The following is a 22,280-nucleotide window of genomic DNA, read 5'->3' as shown; positions in this document are numbered from 1 at the left end:
GGACGCCCGCACGTGTTGTGTGGCACGGGGGGAGGTGCTGGCGGGTGGTGGTCATGCGTGTCATGGTGACGTGCCCGGGTTGCATGACACATCATGATCGCGTGACGAGGTCACAACAGGTCAAGGGGCGTAATTTTGGGTGGGTCAGTTGATCCGGGGCGTCATTGGGTCACGGGAAATGGAGGAAATGAGTGCATGCACTATCTATCTATATCTATCTATCTGTATTTATCTATCAATCTATCTGTCTGCCTATCTATCTATCTATCTATCTATCTATCTATCTATCTATCTATCTGTCTATCTATCTGTCTATCTATCTATCTATCTATCTATCTATCTATATATATATATATATATATATATATATATATATATATATATATATATATATATATATTTGCTTTGTCGCTGTCTCCAGCGTTTGCGAAGTAGCGCAAGGAAACAGACGAAAGAAATGGCCCAACCCACCCCCATACACATGTATATACATACACGTCCACACACGCAAATATACATACCTACACAGCTTTCCATGGTTTACCCCAGACGCTTCACATGCCCTGATTCAATCCACTGACAGCACGTCAACCCCGGTATACAACATCGATCCAATTCACTCTATTCCTTGCCCTCCTTTCACCCTCCTGCATGTTCAGGGCCCGATCACACAAAATCTTTTTCACTCCATCTTTCCACTTCCAATTTGGTCTCCCACTTCTCCTCGTTCCCTCCACTTCCGACACATATATCCTCTTGGTCAATCTTTCCTCACTCATTCTCTCCATGTGCCCAAACCATTTCAAAACACCCTCTTCTGCTCTCTCAACCACGCTCTTTTTATTTCCACACATCTCTCTTACCCTTACGTTACTTACTCGATCAAACCACCTCACACCACACATTGTCCTCAAACATCTCATTTCCAGCACATCCACCCTCCTGCGCACAACTCTATCCATAGCCCACGCCTCGCAACCATACAACATTGTTGGAACCACTATTCCTTCAAACATACCCATTTTTGCTTTCCGAGATAATGTTCTCGACTTCCACACATTCTTCAAGGCTCCCAGAATTTTCGCCCCCTCCCCCACCCTATGATCCACTTCCGCTTCCATGGTTCCATCCGCTGCCAGATCCACTCCCAGATATCTAAAACACTTTACTTCCTCCAGTTTTTCTCCATTCAAACTTACCTCCCAATTGACTTGACCCTCAACCCTACTGTACCTAATAACCTTACTCTTATTCACATTTACTCTTAACTTTCTTCTTTCACACACTTTACCAAACTCATTTACCAGCTTCTGCAGTTTCTCATATGAATCAGCCACCAGCGCTGTATCATCAGCGAACAACAACTGACTCACTTCCCAGCTCTCTCATCCACAACAGACTTCATACTTGCCCCTCTTTCCAAAACTCTTGCATTCACCTCCCTAACAACCCCATCCATAAACAAATTAAACAACCATGGAGACATCACACACCCCTGCCGCAAACCTACATTCACTGAGAACCAATCACTTTCCTCTCTTCCTACACGTACACATGCCTTACATCCTCGATAAAAACTTTTCACTGCTTCTAACAACTTTCCTCCCACACCATATATTCTTAATACCTTCCACAGCGCATCTCTATCAACTCGCTCATATGCCTTCTCCAGATTCATAAATGCTACATACAAATCCATTTGCTTTTCTAAGTATTTCTCACATACATTCTTCAAAGCAAACACCTGATCCACACATCCTCTACCACTTCTGAAACCACACTGCTCTTCCCCAATCTGATGCTCTGTACATGCCTTCACCCTCTCAATCAATACCCTCCCATATAATTTACCAGGAATACTCAACAAACTTATACCTCTGTAATTTGAGCACACTCTTATCTTATATATATATTATTTTTTTTTTTTTTTTTTTTTTTGTGCTTTGCTTTTGGCACTTTGTTCATTGTTCTGCCTGTTCATCTTTTTCTGCGGTTTTAACCTACAGTTACGCAAGGAAACTAAGGCTTTATTGCTTGTACTACCACACTTATCATTATGTATTGAGAAACATACTGTCCAACGAGTATCTACTTTAACTAATTCAGTAAGTATAATTAAGCGTAAATTCAATGAAAAGGTATTGATATATATGTATTCTTGTATCACTATACATTTATAATTAATTTTTATTTTTTTTTTAATTGATTGATGAGATACTTAAGTGATCATTGTTAGTTGATGAACAGCTTTGGTATTATGTTGAGATAATGCAGAAGCTGTGACTGATTTGGTAAATTGTAAGATATAAAGTTAAGAGTAATTGAAATATAAGTTATTAGGTAATATATGAGTATATAATTATATTTATATAATATAATATAATATATTATTATATATATGAGATATTACAGTCATAATTAAATATATGAGAATGATATATATATATATTGAAAATCTATTAGTATTTGTTGTTAAGTCTGAGAAGTAATGTCTGAAATGCAAAATGGGTTGTTTGAGTATTGTTCATTTGTAATGGAGGTCGTGGGTTGGTAGGATGTTGTGCTGTCAGGGTAGGTTTTGGTTTTGTTGGGAAGAGATGGGGGACATTGTGTGGGTGGGAGGTGGGTCTTGATAGAGGGATGTAAGGTAATTTGTTGAGGTGGTTGGTGCGGAGAGAGACGGGGGGGGGGGGGGGGGGGGGGGGGGGGGGGGGGGGGGGGGGGGGGGGGGGGGGGGGGGGGGGGGGGGGGGGGGGGGGGGGGGGGGGGGGGGGGGGGGGGGGGGGGGGGGGGGGGGGGGAAAAAAAAAAAAAAAAAAAAAAAAAAAAAAAAAAAAAAAAAAAAAAAAAAAAAAAAAAAAAAAAAAAAAAAAAAAAAAAAAAAAAAAAAAAAAAAAAAAATATATATATATATATATATATATATATATATATGTATATATACACACACACACACACACACACACATATATATATATATATATATATATATATATATATATATATATATATATATATATATTCTACCAAGTCTGTTACAGTCCTTGAAGAAGTCAATGTTAAATGTCACGAAGTAGGGTTGACTCGTTCTCTTGAAAAGGGTTCGATTGTGTGAAGGTTAGGATCGCATTGCTGCTGATCATTGGGTAAGGTATTCGTCTTTATTTGTAATGGGGGAGATGACTGGGGGGGAGTTTTTGTTGTTGTGGTGGTTGTTAAGGGAGACGATGTGGGGAATCTCTGTTGAGGAGGGGGATGTTAAGGGGGACATTTTTGTTGTGGTGGTTAGTGCGAGAGAGAGAGATTGTGGGGAGTCTTTGTTGTGGTGGGGGTTGGGGAGAAATTGGAGAAGGTAAGTTGGAGTTAGGAGAAACTTAAAAGGAGCGTGCGAATCTTGGGAGGGGAGGGGGAGCTCTTGGAGGTGGTGTGAGGGGGAATTTGTAGGAGGATTATGCTGGAGGATGTACGGAGGAGATGTAGAGGAAACTGAGTATGAGACAGTGCTTTGGTAGTTGTTGGAGAATCTCAGGAATTGTGTTGGAGAATCTCATACGGGGGAAGATGTTGGCGAATCTGATAGTGCTGGAGATGCGTGGGGAAGTTAAGTGGTGTTGAGCAATCTAAGGAGGGAGAGAGAAAGGCTCTTGGGAGCATTTCGGCTGGGGGGGGGGGAGAAGTGTTGGGAGAAAGTGGGGTATGGAGTGCATTCGATGAGCTGAAAAGATGTTGATGAAGAGAGCTGATTGTCGGAGGGTCTGAGAGAGGTCAAGTGAGGCAAAGTGATGAAGGATTTCTTGAAGGGGGGAAAAAAGTTTTCGGTGCACTGATGAAAAGGAAGACATTCTTGAGGTACAACAGATAAGTGTGATGATTGGGAAGTGGTTAAGTGTTGGGGACCTGTAGCGTAGAAGTTCCCGCACGATGGAGGGGAAAGAAAAGGATGTGGTGATGTTGTGCGAGACACTTATATTGTCGAGTATTATGGTGTGAGACTTGTAGCATACTGTGTCTGCGTTGAGGGTCTGCCCTGAGGGCGGCATCGGGGAAGATGTAGAGGCGTTGAAGAAGGAGTTCATAGGAGCAGACATCATAGATGGGAGGGTCTCAGTAGCGGCTATTTCTGGTTTTTACTGGTCGGGCGGGTTCTTCTGGGTGTCGGGTGATTCTCAGTGGCTTCTCTCGGTACTCAGTGGCTTGTCTCGGTATTCAGTGGCTTCGCTCGGTACTCAGTGGCTTCTCTCGGTACTCAATGTCTTCTCTCGGTACTCAGTGGCTTCTCTCGGTACTCAGTGGCCTCGGTACACAGTGGCTTCTCTCGGTACTCAGTGGCCTCGGTACACAGTGGCTTCTCTCGGTACTCAGTGGCTTCTTTCGGTACTCGGTGGGTTCTCTTGCTTTCTGTTGGGATTTGGTGTGATTTTATTTTTCCCGAGTGTGGTGGGTTGACTTGATGGGCCCAGTAGGTTCTTGGCGAGGCCTGGTGTGTGTGTGTGTGTGTTTTAGAGAGCCCTAGGGGGTCCATGCTGCCTCTAGTTTGTGCTGAAGGGGCCCTGATATGTCTTAGAGGGACCGAGCGCGTGTCCAGGAGGGCCCTGGTGTTTCTTGGGGGACCCTAGCGGGTCCAAAAGGGCCCTAGCGTGTCTTGCAGGCTCCCAGTTAGTCTAGGAGGGCCCAGTTGTTTTTTTTCTTAAGGGACCCAGCGGTTGTAGGAGGATCCCTGTGTTTCTTCCAGGGTTTCAGCGGGTACGGGAGGGGCCCTCGCGGGTCAGCATAAGCTCCAGCGGATTAAAGAGGGTTCAGGCTAATCCCAGCGGGTGCGGGTGAGTCCTGGTGGTTCCTGTGGGTCTGTGTGGACCATGCTGGTCTTTTGGTACGTGCCGATGGTCCTTTAGTCCAGGCGGTTCTCTTGTGACCCGGTTGGTCCTCGCTAGTGAGTTCCTGGCGAGGCAGTGTGACCCAAGTGGTCTTGGCGTGTCTCGGTGAGGCCTGGGTAACACCGGGTCTCTCTTGGGTGTGGTCTTGAGATTGTCCCAGTTAGTCCCGGTGTGGCTGGGTGTCCCGGGCTGGTCTGGACGTGTTCCCAGTGAGCCGGGACCTGATTAGTCCTGGGGGTGGTCCCAGTGAGTCTTGGTGGGTCAGATGGGTGAGGGAAGGTGAGCCAGCGCAGGTGAACCACAGATTAGCTTACCGTTCAGGCCCTCCCACCCCATCAACACCTCCCTCCCTCCCTCCCTTCGCTCTCCCTTCCTTACTCTCTTTCCCTTCCTCACTCCCTCTTTCCCATCCTCTTTGTGTCTCCACTCTCCTCCTCCTCCTCCTCCTCCTCCTCTCCTCCTCCTCCTCCTCCTCCTCCTCCTCCTCCTCCTCCTCCTCCTCCTCCCACATCTTTTCCCCATCTCCTTCGTCTGTCCTGTCCCTCCTTTGTTCTGCTTCACCCTCTTATCTCTCACCTCCATTCCCCCACCTCCTCCTCTATTCCTCTGTTTCTCTCCTCTTTTCCTCATTGTTTTTTCCCATCTCTTCCACCCTTTCCCCTAATCCTCTTCATTCACTCTTCCTCATCGCCATTCACAAGACCCACTGTTCCTTCTACATTCCTCTTCTCTCATCTCTGCACTCCTCTGCCTCTCATGCTCTTCCCCCTCCAACACCTCCTCCTCCTCCTCCTCCTTCTCTTTACCTCCAGTCTTCTCTACCCCTCTCCTTTCCCTCCTCCCCCGCCGCTGCCACCCCCCCCCCCCCTGAACCCCGTCACCCCAACCACCCACAGTGATTTTTCCCAGAACAAGCAGACGGGCGAGCCTCTCGATGCCAAGATATCTTCAAGTGACTGGAGTCCGTCTTTCAGCTTCACCAAGGTATCTTCAAGTCACTAGTCACTTAAGAGTCGAATCTTCCAGTTCCACCTTGTCTTTCGTCTTGGGGGTTAGACCAAGTGACTGTCTGTCTTCACGTTAGCGACGAAAATTGTTTTTGTTTGTTTTAATTCATTCTTCTTTTTTTATGGCTGAACTTTTGCTGAAAGTCTGTTTGGATTGTTGTGGTGTCCCGTGTGGTTGGTGGTGATGACAGTAGCCAGCCAGGAACACACGGAGCGGTACCCAGATTCACGTGAGCTCGAGCAAGCGTAGTGCGAAGGTGAGGTGAGGTGAGGTTAGGTGGGGAGAGAGTTATTGAAATGATGGTCCGGTCCGGTGCGGGTGGGCGGGTGAGTGGGTTGATCTGGGGTTTTGGCGCCCGTGATATCCCTCCAACTACTCCCTCCTCCCCTGTCCTCCCTTCCCACCCACCCACCCACCCACCCACCCACCCACCCACCCACCCACCCTCCCTCCTTCCTCCTTCCTTTTGGGTAGGGGAAGGTGGTAGGGGGTACAACAACGTACCCGACCAGCCGTGTGGGCTACACGTCCCCCTCCCTCACACACACACACACACACACACACACACACACACACACACACACACACACACACACACACCACCACCACCATCACCATCACCATCCCACACATGCCAACCCCCCCTCTCCCCTTCCCTCACCCCCCACCTTTTCTCCCTCCTTCCTTTTCATCAGCATCATATGTTTTCACTCACCAACCTTTTTGGTAAAAGAGCAAGAATCATGCCCTGAATTGGGATAGACGATGTCTTCTATTTGGAAGCTGTATTTTCTAAGGTTGTGAAGAGAGATATAGAGCGAGAAAGAGAGATAGAGAGAGAGAGAGAGAAAGGAAAAAGAAAGAGAGAGGAATGGTAATGAAATGAACGAAGCAAAGGCTTAAGCCATCCCTGGCCAGGCTTCTGCCAGCAAAACCAGTTTTACAGAGGTTTAGCGCATTTTACAAGCTAGAGTTACCCTCCTCTCTTGACGGCTATAGTACTCTCCCAGCCCAGCCCTGCCCCTCCCGTCTCCCGGGCACAATGCCATATTGTTAACATGTTAATTAATGTTGCAGACAGGTGGTCGGGGGCCGGGGATTAATGCTGGGGGGGGGGGAAGGTATAGTTTCCTCGTACCTTTCCCCCTTGGACGTTTGTTCGATGGTGGGGGAGTATGTCCATGTTAATGTGGTAGGAGGGAGTGAGGGGGTTGAAGTGGGGGTGTGTATTAGTTACTCGTCAGCCGAGAGAGAGAGAGAGAGAGAGAGAGAGAGAGAGAGAGAGAGAGAGAGAGAGAGAGAGAGAGAGAGAGAGCGCATTTGCTTTGCCAGCCTTTTCTTACCTTTTTTTTTTAGGGGATTGCATCTTTCTCATTAGTATTAAGGCCAGACCACCTGGCTTGGACCTTAGGGTCTATGTGGCGTCTCTCTCTCTCTCTCTCTCTCTCTCTCTCTCTCTCTCTCTCTCTCTCTCTCTCTCTGCTTTGGCTGGTCATTGCTACTCATGCCTCCTTCCTTTCTCCTTCCTTTCTGGACTTCTGATTCTTCCCTCCTCGACCTGCCACTCTCTCCCTGCGTCGACCTGTAATTCTTTTCATCTGGCTCGACCTCTTCCTCTGTGTAGTGTGTCGACCTCTTGCCTCGACCTCTCGTCCCCCCCCCTTCTCATCAACATCACTCAGGCTTGGAATTGTCACTCTCCCTTTCTTCCTTTAGTTATCTCTTTTCCTGCCACCTCCTTCGTCCTCCTCCCTTGAACTTTCACTCTTCCACGTCCCAGCTTCTCATGTCTCCTCTCCCAGCTTCTCATGTCTCCTCTCCCAGCCTCTCATGTCTCCTCTCCCAGCCTCTCATGTCTTCTCTCCCAGCCTCTCATGTCTCCTTTCCCAGCCTGTCTCCTCTCCTAGCTTCTCATGTCTCCTCTCCCAGCCTCTCATGTCTCCTCTCCCAGCCTCTCATGTCTCCTCTCCCAGTTTCTCATGTCTCCTCTCCCAGCCTCTCATGTCTTCTCTCCCCGCCTCCCATTTCTTCTCTCCCACCCTCTCACGTCTCCTCTCCCACTCTCTCATATCTCCTCTCCCACCCTCTCATGTCTTCTCTCCCACCCTCTCATGTCTTCTATCCCACCCTCTCACGTCTCCTCTCCCCGCCTCCCATTTCTTCTGCCCCAGCCTTAACTCTCTCTCTCCCACCCTCTCCTGTCTACTGTCCCGATCCTTTCCGTCTTTTGTCCCAGCCTCTCTGTCGTGTCACATGTTGCTGTGTCTCGTGGCTGCCTTACCTCAACCATCTGTCATCTGCTCCAGCCCCTCCTGTCTAACGTGGCGGCAACCTCTCCCGCCCTCTGTCCCCGATCAGGTCCTCCTGTCTCTCTCTCTCTCTCTCTCTCTCTCTCTCTCTCTCTCTCTCTCTCTCTCTCTCTCTCTCTCTCTCTCTCTCTCTCATCCTTGAGCTCCGAATCGACCCGCGTATTCTTCTTGAGGAGTTCGTTCATACGGAGAAAAAGAAGAGACCAGAGCCGAATGTGATTATGCTTGTCTTTCCCTGCCGTTAATTTCTTTCAAGTCTCTCCCCAAATCTCTGTCTCCTCCCATCCTCATTGGCAGAGACAACTATAAGCCCACGGTTTAGTTGTTTTTTTCTTTAGTGTAATATATGAACTTCCGTGACTTGTGGTTTTACCCGAGAGCTCACGTCATGGGATAGTGCACTGATCACCCACAATTTTTCAGGATCTGAGACTGTTTGTTTACTGGTGTTAGTCACGGGGGGACCCAATTTTGCCAGCGATCGTTTTTACGGTCGACCTATTGCCGTGGGAAGAAGACTCGTCCGGTCAGCAACATTTGAGACGTTGTTTACAGGTGTGTGCAACACCGCCGTCCTCGGGTGATTGGAGACCCTCTGACGTAGCCGAGATGAGTGCGAGTCTAGATTTCCCTTCGTCTGTATAAGGCTGTTGTTCGGGGGGGGATGATATTTGTCGTCCCTGACAGTGACTATTGCTGGACTGAAGGGAGATAGACGACTGTATTTTCAGTATGATCATATATGTATATATATATATATATATATATATATATATATATATATATATATATATATATATATATAAGAGAGAGAGAGAGAGAGAGAGAGAGAGAGAGAGAGAGAGAGAGAGAGACGTGGGTCCAGACTGTGGTTTAGGACAGACAGTATCGTTTCTAAACCTGTGGTCAGCGGACGCCTCTATTAGGGCGTGAGAGTGACTGGTGGGGGATTGTGTTAGTCATGTAACCACCGCCTGGCGATGAAATACTGGGCTTAATTGTCGCCTGCCGCCAGTGATACGCACAGATGCAATCACCAAGGGCGTACTCTCCATGGGCACCCCTCCCCGCCTCGCTCGCTCCCCACATTGCACCCTTGCGTCACCCTTGCGTCGCATACTGATGCCAAGCGTCCGTCCCCTTGACTGACCGCTCCCCTCACTGACCTGTGGTTTTCTATCCTCTGTCTCTTACGTCCATGAAGACTGAAACCTTAAGGATACCGGTGCCGTCCTCCGGTAGATGGCCTCGTTGTGGGCCTTCAGGTCCCCTTTGTCCTTCTCATGTACCTCCACGTGCTGCCCTTCGGCAGACATGACTTCGTCATAGACCGTCTCGGTTCTCCTTGTTACCTGCCTGTCCTTGCCATGAACTCTCCTGTGCTTGTCTTTCGGTGGAGAATCTGGTCGCGAGTCCTCGCATCTTGTGTTGTCTGACCTTCCCGTGTTCTGTCGTCTGGAAGATAACCTCGCCATAGACAATCAGGTCCCCTGGTATCCCTTCTGGCATGGACTGCAGTGTGCGGGGGCGTCATCTGGGCTGTGTACGGAGGGCTGTTAAAATCAGTTCGCTGTCTAGGGGTTGTTTGACAAAGACAGTGCGTGCTGCTGCGTACTGTTTATGGGTCTGTAATGAGGTGCTGAGGACGGGGCTGCTGCTTGGGGCTGAGCAAGGGAGTTTCCCCAGTGGGAGAGACGCAGTCGCCCCTTTAAGATCCATAATACACCTTCATCTCTCTCTCTCTCTCTCTCTCTCTCTCTCTCTCTCTCTCTCTCTCTCTCTCTCTCTCTCTCTCTCTCTCTCTCCAAGACTTTCTCCCCTCTCTCGTTTCGTGGCCGTAAAAATTCACAGCACAATACGACAGACATTTGGCATCGTCTTAACAGGTAGAAGGTCTTGGATATCTGATAGGATATCCAACAGTATCACACATGGCTAAGTCTGCCTCTTGGGTAAGTCTACACTCCCGCTCACATGCCAGAGATGGAAGTGTTCTGCGTGGCCAACCTGGAGTATACAAGGGATTGATTCGTTCCCTCCTGAAGTAATATTGGTCTGTCACCTGGGACGCATCTAACTGCACGCGACTATATCACTCCGCTTTATGAACTCCCCAAATCTGAGGCCACTTTCGTATGCTACACTGATGGTTCTCTTTCCCTCTTCTGTAGATATCACGTCGGTTTCTGTGCCCGAGAGGTGGGCGCGTGTGTATTGCCACCTTCAGCTGGAACATGCCAGACCTCCCTCTTCTTCTGACGAAAGAGAGGAAGGGGGACCCTATAGGTCCCTGGGCCCCGCACGAACTCGACTGTCACCCTCCCATGTCGTTGTACTATACCCAGTGTACTTTCTGTACTTTCCTACACGTACCGTAGATATGTACTCCTCACCCATACTATCACTGAAAGTTATGACCGGCGAGCCACAGCGTCACATGGTTACACTGTGTGACATGTTATTCCTGTTACTTTCTTACACTGCTAAGCTCGAGAAGTCATTCCATCTCATGCTCTCGTTACCGACCCTGCCCCACCTAGCCCACTGTAAAGGATGCGTTTTCACCCTCTCAGAAACCATGAGTCGTCCAAATCTTTTTCAAACTCTTCTGACCGTATCTCGTGTCGTTCACTTCCGTCTTGCAGAGCAGAGCACGTGTTGCTGGCGCAGTAATTTGCTGGCGAACTGAAGTTCCTCGGTTGTGCGAGCAGCGGGGGACGAAGTCTGCAGTCGTCCTCATCCTCGTGTCTCGTGTGTCGTGTGTGAGTTTAGACGAACCATGCAGGGCTGTTTGGACCTGTGATGGTTCTCTTGAGGTATTGTGGTAAGGATCCTAGCGGTTTTTTTTTTTATTTTCTTTCCCCCCCTGATCCCAGCGAAGGTTCTTGGGTTTGACATCTGACTTATACACCATCACTGGGAAGTGTTGTAAGGCACACGGGCCTTGCCACCTGCATCAGGCTGTGGTCCTGTCCCCCCGCGCTTCTGTCTTGTGCTTGTCAGGACAGGTCTGACGTCGACTGGTTCTGTCTTGTTCTTGTCAGGACGGGTCTGACGTCGACTGGTGGTATGAAGATAGTAGCGAGTGAGAATCACTGGTTTTACAGTCACTTGTGTTACCATGACGAAATATTTTCTTTCTGTTATTGCCTCGTCGGTTGAAGTCCGTGTTGGTTCTTTGGGGTCTTAGGTGGTGAAGCCTAACCTTAAGTATACCTTACAATGGTCTGGGAGGTCTTCTACTCTCACAGCTCTGTCTGGGACCTTCCCTTAAACATGCCTTACCTTATGTTGGTTGCGGAGGTCTTCTACCTCCACAGTTCAGTCTAGGGCCTTACCTTCCCATGTCCTCACAGTTTGGTCATAGAGCACTATGTCGTGCCGTACGTTTGTTCAATCAGGCTGTTGGAAGCTGCTACCTGAAGCCCTTCGCATCCACCCACGTCCCTGGCTGGCCTGGGACGCCTTGCAGGTCTGTACTTTACCCAAGTCCCACGTTTTTCTAACGGATGTCAGCAGATATCTCGCGGATCAAGGCCAAAAGCCAAGCATTTCGGGACGAGTTTATGACCGCCCCGCACTGCTTCTGCACACAGGGAGGACATAAAAAGTCGTGGGTCACTAACCCTACCTTGTGATAGTTTAACTGTTTGGTGGCGGGTGGAATGCAGTGGTCACATGACCTAACTTTCGTTGGACCTCGTCTTGCTCGACCGGTATTTCGGCCAGCGAGGTATTGATGATGCTGAGCGGTCCGCGCACAGCAAGGTCTTCAAATAGATGGCCCGGGCTCCTTGTATTATCCGGTCGACACGTTGAGGAGGCGATTGCGTCACTTTTAAGCGACTTTGAAGAGCTGTGGTCGGGGGATCCGTGGCGTTGACTTTTATGGGCGAACTAAAGAACTCTCTGTAAAGGTAACAGCGAAGCTAGTTGATGTCTCCCTGCCCCCCACTAACTCCCGCGTTACGGGGGCTCTTGGTCGGGGTGGCTACCCCGCGCAGGGTGATGACGTTTCTGAAGGGGGAGAGTGATTACCCTGTGACGGGAAGGACCAGAGGCGGTGGCCACAGGCCTCGAAGTTGCTTTCTTAGTTTCATCTGTCCTTTTCGTTCGTAAGAAGGTTCGCCCAAGGCTTCACGGGATCTTGCCCTTCCGACAGCCCCGGTCTGTGTGTGTGTGTGTGTGTGTGTGTGTGTGTGTGTGTGTTGATATTTGGTGCATAAGGGGGAGACTCATAGGACCTGGTGACCATGCTGTGTGATGCCCCCAGTAGGGGGTGACGGATCGGGTAGCAACATGTAGGTGTCGTCTCACGTCACCCTGGCATGTGTCGCGGAATGGGCGAGTGTTTACGGGAGGTTCGTCTTTCCAGTGCCGAAACCAGAGAGCTTTATCTGTGTGAAGGAATATTGACGGACGACGATCACACGTAAGCTCAAGTATACATTGCACATTTAGAACTCTTGTGAGTTTTAAGATCTAAGAACATAACGGCGAAGTGTTTGTTCGTCTGTTGAGCGAGGAAGATTATAGCAGTGGCCGCTCATGCATGTCTTACATGAAGTACACTTTCAAGTGACACTGAGAATGAAGTACGTATTAGCGCGAAATTGTACATATGTATATTTTTTGAACATCTTGATGATTTGTGCGGCCAGAGAAATTGCCTTCTGAAATCTGGGAGTATAGATTCTTCCATGATGGTAGCTATACCATGAGTAATAACGTGACTGTATGTGTGTGTGTGTGTGTTTGCTTGTCCGGTGTTGCAGTGTTTCGCCCGCCACATAAGGGTACCAGAGATTGTCTTCGCCACCGTAGATTGTCCTTGCCACCGTAGATTGTCCTTGCCATCGTAGATTGTCCTTGCCATCGTAGATTGTCCTCGCCACCGTAGAATGTCCTTGCCACCGTAGATTGTCTTCGCCATCGTAGATTGTCCTCGCCACCGTAGATTGTCCTCGCCACCGTAGATTGTCCTTGCCACCGTAGATTGTCCTCGCCACCGTAGATTGTCCTCGCCACCGTAGATTGTCCTCGCCACCGTAGATTGTCCTTGCCACCGTAGATTGTCCTCGCCACCGTAGATTGTCCTCGCCACCGTAGATTGTCCTCGCCACCGTAGATTGTCCTCGCCACCGTATTCCCTTCTTTGAAAGAAATCCTTGATCTCCTCCCTCTCCAGTGTGACTTTGTTATTTTTAGTGAATATGTTGACCACATATTAGTGACTCGTTGTTATATACTGTAGAGACGACAGTCGCACATGAGCGGGTTATGGAAGGCACCATCTCATCCTCCTGCTGTAGGAGGTCGTTACAGTAGCCTGTAGCCGTAGAGGGAAGTTACCGTAACTGTAGCTGTTACGGAAAGCTTGGCAGCGGTTGTGTGGTCGAATCTCGAGACTTCCGGTAGCGTAGGTAGGCGAATGTGACCCCATTGCGTCAGTGAACGTACGGAGGCATTACTCATTTCGCCAGTTTTATTCAGATCTCTCTCTGTGTGTTGATTGTTTTACCGTCTGCTCCTTTTACTGCGGTGGTGTCGTTAAAGAGTAAAGATCTAGTAGCCAGAAGGAAATGTAATGGTGATCCATGATATGGTGCCCGACTGCAGGAGCTTCGAGTGTTGGCCGGGTTTTGTGTGGTACAGTTAGACTTGCTCGAGTTAGGGATTTGTGTGGTAAAGAGGTAGGTTGTAGATGTGGGTGTATGTGGTAGGTACAAAGAAGGTGATTCTATACATGGTTAGACTTGCTGTGGTGTGTGTGTGTGTATGTGTGTGGTAACCTATTTCTTTAGTATGAGACTGGAGTTATACAGTCGTATGGCCCCATCCCTTGTGTGTGTGTGTGTGTGTGTGTGTGTGTGTGTGTGTGTGTGTGTGTGTGTGTGTGTGCGCGCGCGTGTGTGTGGTAACCTATTTCTTTAGTATGAGAATCTTGTTGTACACTCGTATGGCCCCATCCCTTGTGTATGTGTGTGTGTGTGTGTGTGTGTGTGTGTGTGTGTGTGTGTGGGTGGAGGTAGAGGAGGGGCAGTACGTGTGGTTGGTTGGGTGGTGCAGGTTGTGGGTCATGGGAAGGATGACTGGTGGTGCTGATTAATGATAGCCTGACCACTTGACCTGTCTGACACTGACCGCCAGCCTCACCCTAGCTCCACCTCTCCCTTACCCAACCCTCCTCGCTCTTCCTTCCTCTTTGTCTGTGAATTGCTAGGAAAAAATCTGTATATTGAATTGGGAATTAATTCACAGTGCTTGGCTACTCTGTTTAGTCTCCTTTTCCCCATCTATGTTGATAGGTGTTTCAAATCCTCCCACTGTCCAGCAGATAATTTCGTCGTAGACCGTCTGGTCTTGTGTTATCTGGCTTTCCCATGTACTGTCCTCCAGCAGATAACCTCGTCATAGACCATCAGGTCTTGTGTTATCTGGCTTTCCCACGTACTGTCCTCCAGCAGATAACCTCGTCATAGACCATCAGGTCTTGTGTTATCTGGCTTTCCCATGTACTGTCCTCCAGCAGATAACCTCGTCATAGACCATCAGGTCTTGTGTTATCTGGCTTTCCCATGTACTGTCCTCCAGCAGATAACCTCGTCATAGACCATCAGGTCTTCTGTTATCTGGCTTTCCCATGTACTGTCCTCCAGCAGATAACCTCGTCATAGACCATCAGGTCTTGTGTTATCTGGCTTTCCCATGTACTGTCCTCCAGCAGATAACCTCGTCATAGACCATCAGGTCTTCTGTTATCTGGCTTTCCCATGTACTGTCCTCCAGCAGATAACCTCGTCATAGACCATCAGGTCTTGTGTTATCTGGCTTTCCCATGTGCTGTCCTCCAGCAGAAAACCTCGTCATAGACCATCAGGTCTTGTGTTATCTGGCTTTCCCATGTGCTGTCCTCCAGCAGAAAACCTCGTCATAGACCATCAGGTTTTCTCTTGTTATTTGTCGTTTATAGAAACAGTTAACAGTATTCGAATGGAAGATGTTAATATACCATTTTCTAAGTGAGGAGGAATCCCTTTCCATTACCTCCGAGCGTGGACTTCACCTTAACTTTGTACGTTTTACTTGCTAGTGGCCTTACGTAATTATTTACCTTATAAGAGAGAAGATCAATTGTGATGTGATACAGGTATTTAGAATGACCATAGGCTCTAATAATCTCGACCCAAAGTAACTATTTAAGACTAGATTGATGTGTTTTTCCTTCTCAGGAGTAGTTTGAAAATGTTGGGCAAACGTTTTACTATGAATGTAACAGAACCTTTTTTTTTTTTTTCAACTGGATTGTTAACTCATGGAATGATTTGATAGCGCAGCTGAATGGAAGGTCATGGACACGTTTAAGAACAGACTTCACAAACATTTAGCTTCAGGTACACGACTGACATTAATGTGCACCTCAGTATAGTTACGTGAAGAGTTTACAGTTATCTGTCAGCAAGTCATGTGCTTGCCCTCCTGTTCTAACCACCCCATTATCTACCTGTGTTTCTCATCTTTTCCATCATCACAGTCAACCCTCGAAAGGACCTTATGGATCTGTCGATGTTTGTCTTCTACGACCTCTCTCCGTACCTGCCTTACCCAGCTATCCTCCTCTTCTCATTCTGCCTGCTTGCTTGCTGGCATCTGGACCTCCTGTGTGTTATATATCTTTGCTTGCTTGCCATCCTCCCCCTGCTTGCCTTCGTCAGTCTTCTCGTCTGCCTCACCTCCTGTCGCCCTCTCTTCCTTGATGCTTGATGCTCTTCCTCTAACCTGCCTCGTCAAAGCCTGTCTCCTCCTCGACCAGTATACACATAAGGTTCTCGTATGGTGCCTGACGTGTTGTTTTGCCCTTATTAACAACATTACTGGTTTGGGATGTCTGAGGGTTTGTTCTCCCTCTCAAGAGCCCAAGATGGGGAGAACTGGATTATATGTATCATTTTTCTGGAACGCGATTGACTGCAAGCGATCACCCGTAATTGAAGAGTTACTCGTTCTTCGTCATATGCAAAGGTTCTCCTTGGATGGAGGATCTGGCTTATACGGACGGAGGCGCGCGCGCTTGTCCCCAAGAACCAGTGTGGGAGGAGTGCAGATAGGGGAGTTGGCCTCCCCTCCAGTTCCAATTACCAGCTGTGTTGGAGGAGGTTTGTAGTGACTTAAGAGTTGTGTGTGGCGAAGCCGGCGATGACGTGAACTTGACCACGCGGGCCACCCCCGCTGTCTTGTGGGCCGCCTGGTCCATCCATCAAGGAAGGTTGGGGTCGGCACGTTCCTTGCCGCTGATGGCGTCAACATTCCCCAGCGCCCCCCATTAGAGGGGTAGTTACTTACCGCGCAAGTCTTTGGTCCTTCCTCCCTCCCGTCAGCTGTTGGTGTACCACATAAATGTTACCCCTGTGGTTTCCAGGCTGCCACCGCCATGCCCACACACACACACACAACCCTCCCTCCACGCCTACCTAGAGTTTTGTCCTTGTTTATCATCATACGTAGCCGCTTGTACCTACTCGTGCTCCCTGTGGCCGCTCTGACACTCCGGGGGTCCATCCAACTGTTCCCGCTCGATCACGTCGTCGGCTGGAGGTGGTGGTGGTGGAGGTAGGTGTGGGAGGTCACTGGCTGTCCTGCATGGGTTGTATTAAGAAATATAAGCGGATGACGAACGGCATTGCCATGATGAAGAAGACGAGGACTTTAACCTCATTAGGGGAACCGTGAATACACCTCCACGAATACACCTTCAGAGCATGAAGACAAAAATGAAAAATAAAGAAGAAAAAGAGAAGAAAGATGGGAGTACATTTGTTAGTTGGTTGATGTAAATGATTTTTTTTTTTTCTTGAGAGATGATTTCGTGGCTCGAGTAGATTGTTCGTAAACGTAACTTAGTTACCCTGATAGACTTCAGAGGTAATTCGGCGGTGTAGGTGTGTCCCCGCAGAAAGAACCAGAGATAACCTGGTTAGGTCACCCGAGCTAACTGGGTAAACCCGGATTAGTTATCATTAGTTATCTCTTCTCCTATTCACTGACGTCATACGGTAAGTTTTGTTATGAAAACATTTACACCCTCGACCCCCCTCTCTCAGGCTGCCCCCAAATTTGGGCCAGGGGATGGAACTTCCCCGGTCGTTATAGTAGTCTAGCAGACGCTATACAGTGTTATGATGCTCTGGAATAAATTCTTCTTGAGGCTCCCTGTAATGTGCTGCGAATCTGACCTGAGCACTGCAGCATGATTTTAGGCGGGGCTGAAGCTCACCAGATGCCGGTAATAAATTTAGGATTATACCGGTAAGCATTCCCATTAGTGGAAGACTACAGAATGTTCGAAGACGAAGACAGACCCCTCCCGATTTTGTAAGGAGAGTCTTGAGACCCACATTAACAGCCGAGACAAGTCGGTGGTCACGTGTGGTCAGACCGACAGCAGTGGATTAAAGGAAGACGAGAGGTAAGATGCCTCTGGAAAGTGTCAGTCGGAGATAACGCCAGGGGACGGCATGTCAATAAAAGGGGCAAGACTCGACAGAACAATTATTACTGGCATCTGGGAGGGAAAGTCTTAGGGAGAGAGAGAGAGAGAGAGGGTGTGGGGGTGGTGGAGTGAGTGTGTCGAGAACTGACACCTCGAATGTCGGGATAATAAGGCCAGAACAGACTGAGTTTGTTGTCATCATACGTTACAGTTGTTTTACATAGGTAAGCTCCTGTGCTTTCGAAGTCCTGGGAATAGAAGTAGACCCATCTTTATGTGTTTCAGAAGTGTTTAAAAGAGCTTATAAGACATGAAATCTAGGGACCTAATGTAGATCGTAAGGGTAATGTTATTGAGATTGTACGGTGCTATATATATATATATATATATATATATATATATATATATATATATATATATATATATTTTTTTTTTTTTTTCTTTTTATACTATTCGCCATTTCCCGCGATAGCGAGGTAGCGTTAAGAACAGAGGACTGGGCCTTTGAGGGAATACCCTCACCTGGCCCCCTTCTCTGTTCCATCTTTTGGAAAAAAAAAAAAAAAAAAAAAAAAAAAAAAAAAACGAGAGGGGAGGATTTCCAGCCCCCCGCTCCCTTCCCTTTTAGTCGCCTTCTACGACACGCAGGGAATACGTGGGAAGTATTCTTTCTCCCCTATCCCCAGGGATATATATATATATATATATATATATATATATATATATATATATATATATATATATATACATATATAACCCACACTGAGTTGTATGTCTGGGGTCATCTGCCAGATAATATCTGTCCTCCTTTCTCGTCCTAGCTTGAAGAACAGTGTCAGGGAGAGATAGAGTGCAAGGAAATGATACCATGAGTACGAGTGCCAGAGAACATGACAGTGGGAAGATGTTCAGATTTGTGCTACCGTCCTGGCGACCATCCGTGCTGTGCCTGTCCATGAAGGAGGGTGTCGAAGCCTGCGACCCCGGGTGCTACTGAGAGGAGGGGGGTTGGGTCATCCCTGTGCCTCTCGTCCGTCCCGACCGATCGTTAAGATAGCGTGGTCGTAACGTGTCTGGTAATGTAGCTTTTCCTCCCGCTTGTACACCCCCAGCCAGACCTGCCTCCTCTTAATGGTCAGGTCGGACAGGAACACGACAAGCTCCCGAGCGTTGTTTCTTGGGTCGCGTCGTCTTGCACCTCAGCCTCGGTGCAAGTGGCCGGCCCTCCTCATTCATAGCCCCTTCCCATTGCGGCTGGCTGTACCTCAGTCTCTCTGCCCCGTCTTGTTCGCCCTCTCCCCCTCCCTGTATCAAAGGTTTCGTAACGCTGAGGTTTGTCATTTGGGTCACCTGTATTGTGTTGTCTCGTGTTTCCTCCGCCATTTAGATCATGACAGCAGATAACCTCGCCATAGGCCATCAGGTCTGGCCTTCCAGCGCGCTCCCATGTCCTCTCCTCCAGCAGATAACCTCGCCATGGACCATCAGGTCTTGCCTTCCAGCGCGCTCCCATGTCCTCTCCTCCAGCAGATAACCTCGCCATGGACCATCAGGTCTGGCCTCCCCGCGCGCTCCCATGTTCTCTCCAGCAGCAAATAACCTCGCCATGGACCATCAGGTCTGGCCTCCCCGTGCGCTCCCATTTCCTCTCCTCCAGCAGATAACCTCGCCATGGACCATCAGGTCTGGCCTCCCCGCGCGCTCCCATGTCCTCTCCAGCAGCAGATAACCTCGCCATGGACCATCAGGTCTGGCCTCCCCGTGCGCTCCCATGTCCTCTCCTCCAGCAGATAACCTCGCCATGGACCATCAGGTCTGGCCTCCCCGCGCGCTCCCATGTCCTCTCCAGCAGCAGATAACCTCGCCATGGACCATCAGGTCTGGCCTCCCCGCGCGCTCCCATGTCCTCTCCAGCAGCAGATAACCTCGCCATGGACCATCAGGTCTGGCCTTCCCGCGCGCTCCCATGTCCTCTCTAACAGCAGATAACCTCGCCATGGACCATCGTCTGGCCTTCCAGTGCGCTCCCAAGTCCTCTCCAGCAGCAGATAACCTCGCCATGGACCATCAGGTCTGGCCTTCCCGCGCGCTCCCATGTCCTCTCCAGCAGCACATAACCTCGCCATAGGCCATCAGGTCTGGCCTTCCCGCGCGCTCCCATGTCCTCTCCGACAGCAGATAACCTCGCCATGGACCATCGGGTTCCCTGTCACGTGTCCTTCTTCACGTCCTCCCCTCCAGCAGATAACTTCGTCATGGGCCATCAGGTCCCCTTATATATGCCTTACCCATACAGTCCCATATGGTGCCTGTGAAACCCTGGCACCTGTGCCGTATTTCGGTGCCAAAATTGTGGCACCAACCTCTTCTCTGGCCTAGCAATATTCTTCTATTTTTTCCGCTTTAGTAATGTTGCAGCATCTGTTGTGGTGGTGGTGCTGTACCAGGTGCTGTACCCATGATTGTATGGATACAAAAATATGAGGAGTTTAGGGAAGGGAGTGGGGGATTTAACAACGAGGTTTACGTTCACTTAAACCCGTGTGTTAATCTGAACGCGTTTTCTCAGACGTTTAAAACAGGTTTAATCACGAATACATTCCATATTAACTTCGCACTCGTTCACTAGCGGACTGTCACACTCGTTCACTAGCAGACTGTCACACTCGTTCACTAGCAGACTGTCACACTCGTTCACTAGCAGTCTTTCGCGCTCGTTCACGAGCAGACTGTCACACTTTCACTAGCAGTCTCTCACTCGTTCACTAGCAGACTGTCACACTCGTTCACTAGCAGGCTGTCACACTTGTTCACAAGCAGACTGTCACACTCGTTCACTAGCAGACTGTCACACTCGTTCACTAGCAGACTGTCACACTCATTCACTCGCAGTGTCTCCCACTCACAGACTCAAGCGACCTGTACTCCCCCACCCTAGGTGGCTCACAGTCTAGGTGTTTATCATCTGCAGGACCCGGGCCGCCGGAGAGGGACGCGTGTGTGGCAGTGTAGGGGTATATAGACTGGCGGAAGAGATTACGTCCGTCTCTCTCTCTCTCTCTCTCTCTCTCTCTCTCTCTCGTGACAGTATGTGAGGATGAGCCATTTTTTTTGTTGTGCGAAGTTGTGATTGGTTCTCTCTCTCTCTCTCTCTCTCTCTCTCTCTCTCTCTCTCACACACATTTTGTGAGACCCAGGTAATGGTGGTAGGTGTGGGCAACTACCATTGCCCATTCCTTGCAATTCATTACTTCGTGTGTGCGAGAGTGTGTTTTGTGTGTGTGTGTGTGTGGGTGTGTGTGTGTGTGTGTTTGTTTGTGTGTGTGTGTGTGTGTGTGTGACGTGGTCGTTGGTAGCTTACTAGATTTACTTTTTTACCCCATTCCTTCTGAACCCCCAGGTACTCTGTGTGTGTGAGGTTGATGGTGGTAAAGGTGGAAGCCTTCAGTTTATTCCAACGTTTGGTTGGTGGATTTCTTATTAGTAACTTTTGATTCTTCTTTCCTTTTTCAGCTGGTCGACTTGAAGCAGGAGCCTAGCGCCATCCATCTCCAGCACCAGCTGTTGTATCGGTGCTTGAGGTAAGTCGTGAGTGTACACACACACACACACACACACACACACACACACACACACACACACACACACACACACACCTCACGGCAGACAAGGACAGTGTGGTCTCGTAACCCGTGCAGTACACATGCCTGACTTTCGATTTCACAGTGGAAGTTTAATTCGATGTTTCCCGTGGCCTTTTCACCTTCACCATCCTTCCCTCCCTTTCCTCCCACCCTCATTTCGTCTACCAGCAGGAAACGGAGATAGATAGATAGATAGATAGATAGATAGATAGAGAGAGAGAGAGAGAGAGAGAGAGAGAGAGAGAGAGAGAGAGAGAGAGAGAGAGAGTTGAGAAAGGGGGGGGGGAGGGGAATAGATCTGAAAGGCAGGGCGATATGGGAAGACGCGGGTCAGCTGGTGACCTTCCTGGTCGGCCTGAGGCAGAGGTACACACAGTGGGAGTACGTATGTCGCCTCTTGCCGCGTGCTGTCGCGTCCGACGCTGGCCAGCAGCAGATGCACTGGGCTAACTTTTGAGGGGCGTGTGTCTTCATTTGGTGTGCATGGCGGGAGGAGAGGCGCGTCATTCTCTGGCAGTTTATGACCCTGTAATACAGAGAGGTCTTTCCCCCCCTTGTGGAGTGTCTGGGTGGCGCAGACCGACAGACAGACCAGTGCTTGTGGCGATGATTCGTCCCCAGTACTACTGCTTGTGGTGGTGGTGTTTCATCCTCAGTAGCTTGTGCTTGTGGTGGTGATTCGTCGCCAGCAGTTAGTGCTTGTGATTCGGCAGCAGCAGGAGGCAGTGTGCTTGTCGTGGTGAATCGTACTCAGTGCTTTGTGGTGGTGATTTATCCCTAGCAACTGATGCTTTGTGTGTGTGTGTGTGTGTGTGTGTGTGTGTGTGTGTGTGTGTGTGTGTGTGTGAGTGTGTGTGTGTGTGTGTGAGTGTGTGTGTGTGTGTGTGTGTGTGTGTGAGTGTGTGTGTGTGTGTGTGTGTGTGTGTGTGTGTGTGTGTGAGTGTGTGTGTGTGAGT

General features: G+C 49.0%; 1 protein-coding gene across 2 annotated transcripts in view; it reads left to right on the top strand.

The window, feature by feature from the left end:
- Positions 1-21,192: 21,192 nt before the first annotated feature.
- Positions 21,193-22,280, top strand: part of LOC139748602 (TOX high mobility group box family member 4-B-like) — an 844,810-nt gene continuing 843,722 nt past the window's right edge. For both annotated transcript variants that reach the window (XM_071661732.1, XM_071661727.1), the window contains exon 1: positions 21,193-21,261. The gene's annotated coding sequence lies outside the window, so the exon portion shown is untranslated. The remainder of the gene's footprint in view (positions 21,262-22,280) is intronic.

This window comes from Panulirus ornatus, chromosome 5, assembly GCF_036320965.1.
Source record: "Panulirus ornatus isolate Po-2019 chromosome 5, ASM3632096v1, whole genome shotgun sequence".
Classification (NCBI taxonomy): domain Eukaryota; kingdom Metazoa; phylum Arthropoda; class Malacostraca; order Decapoda; family Palinuridae; genus Panulirus; species Panulirus ornatus.
This window is presented reverse-complemented; position numbering and strand designations above follow the sequence as displayed.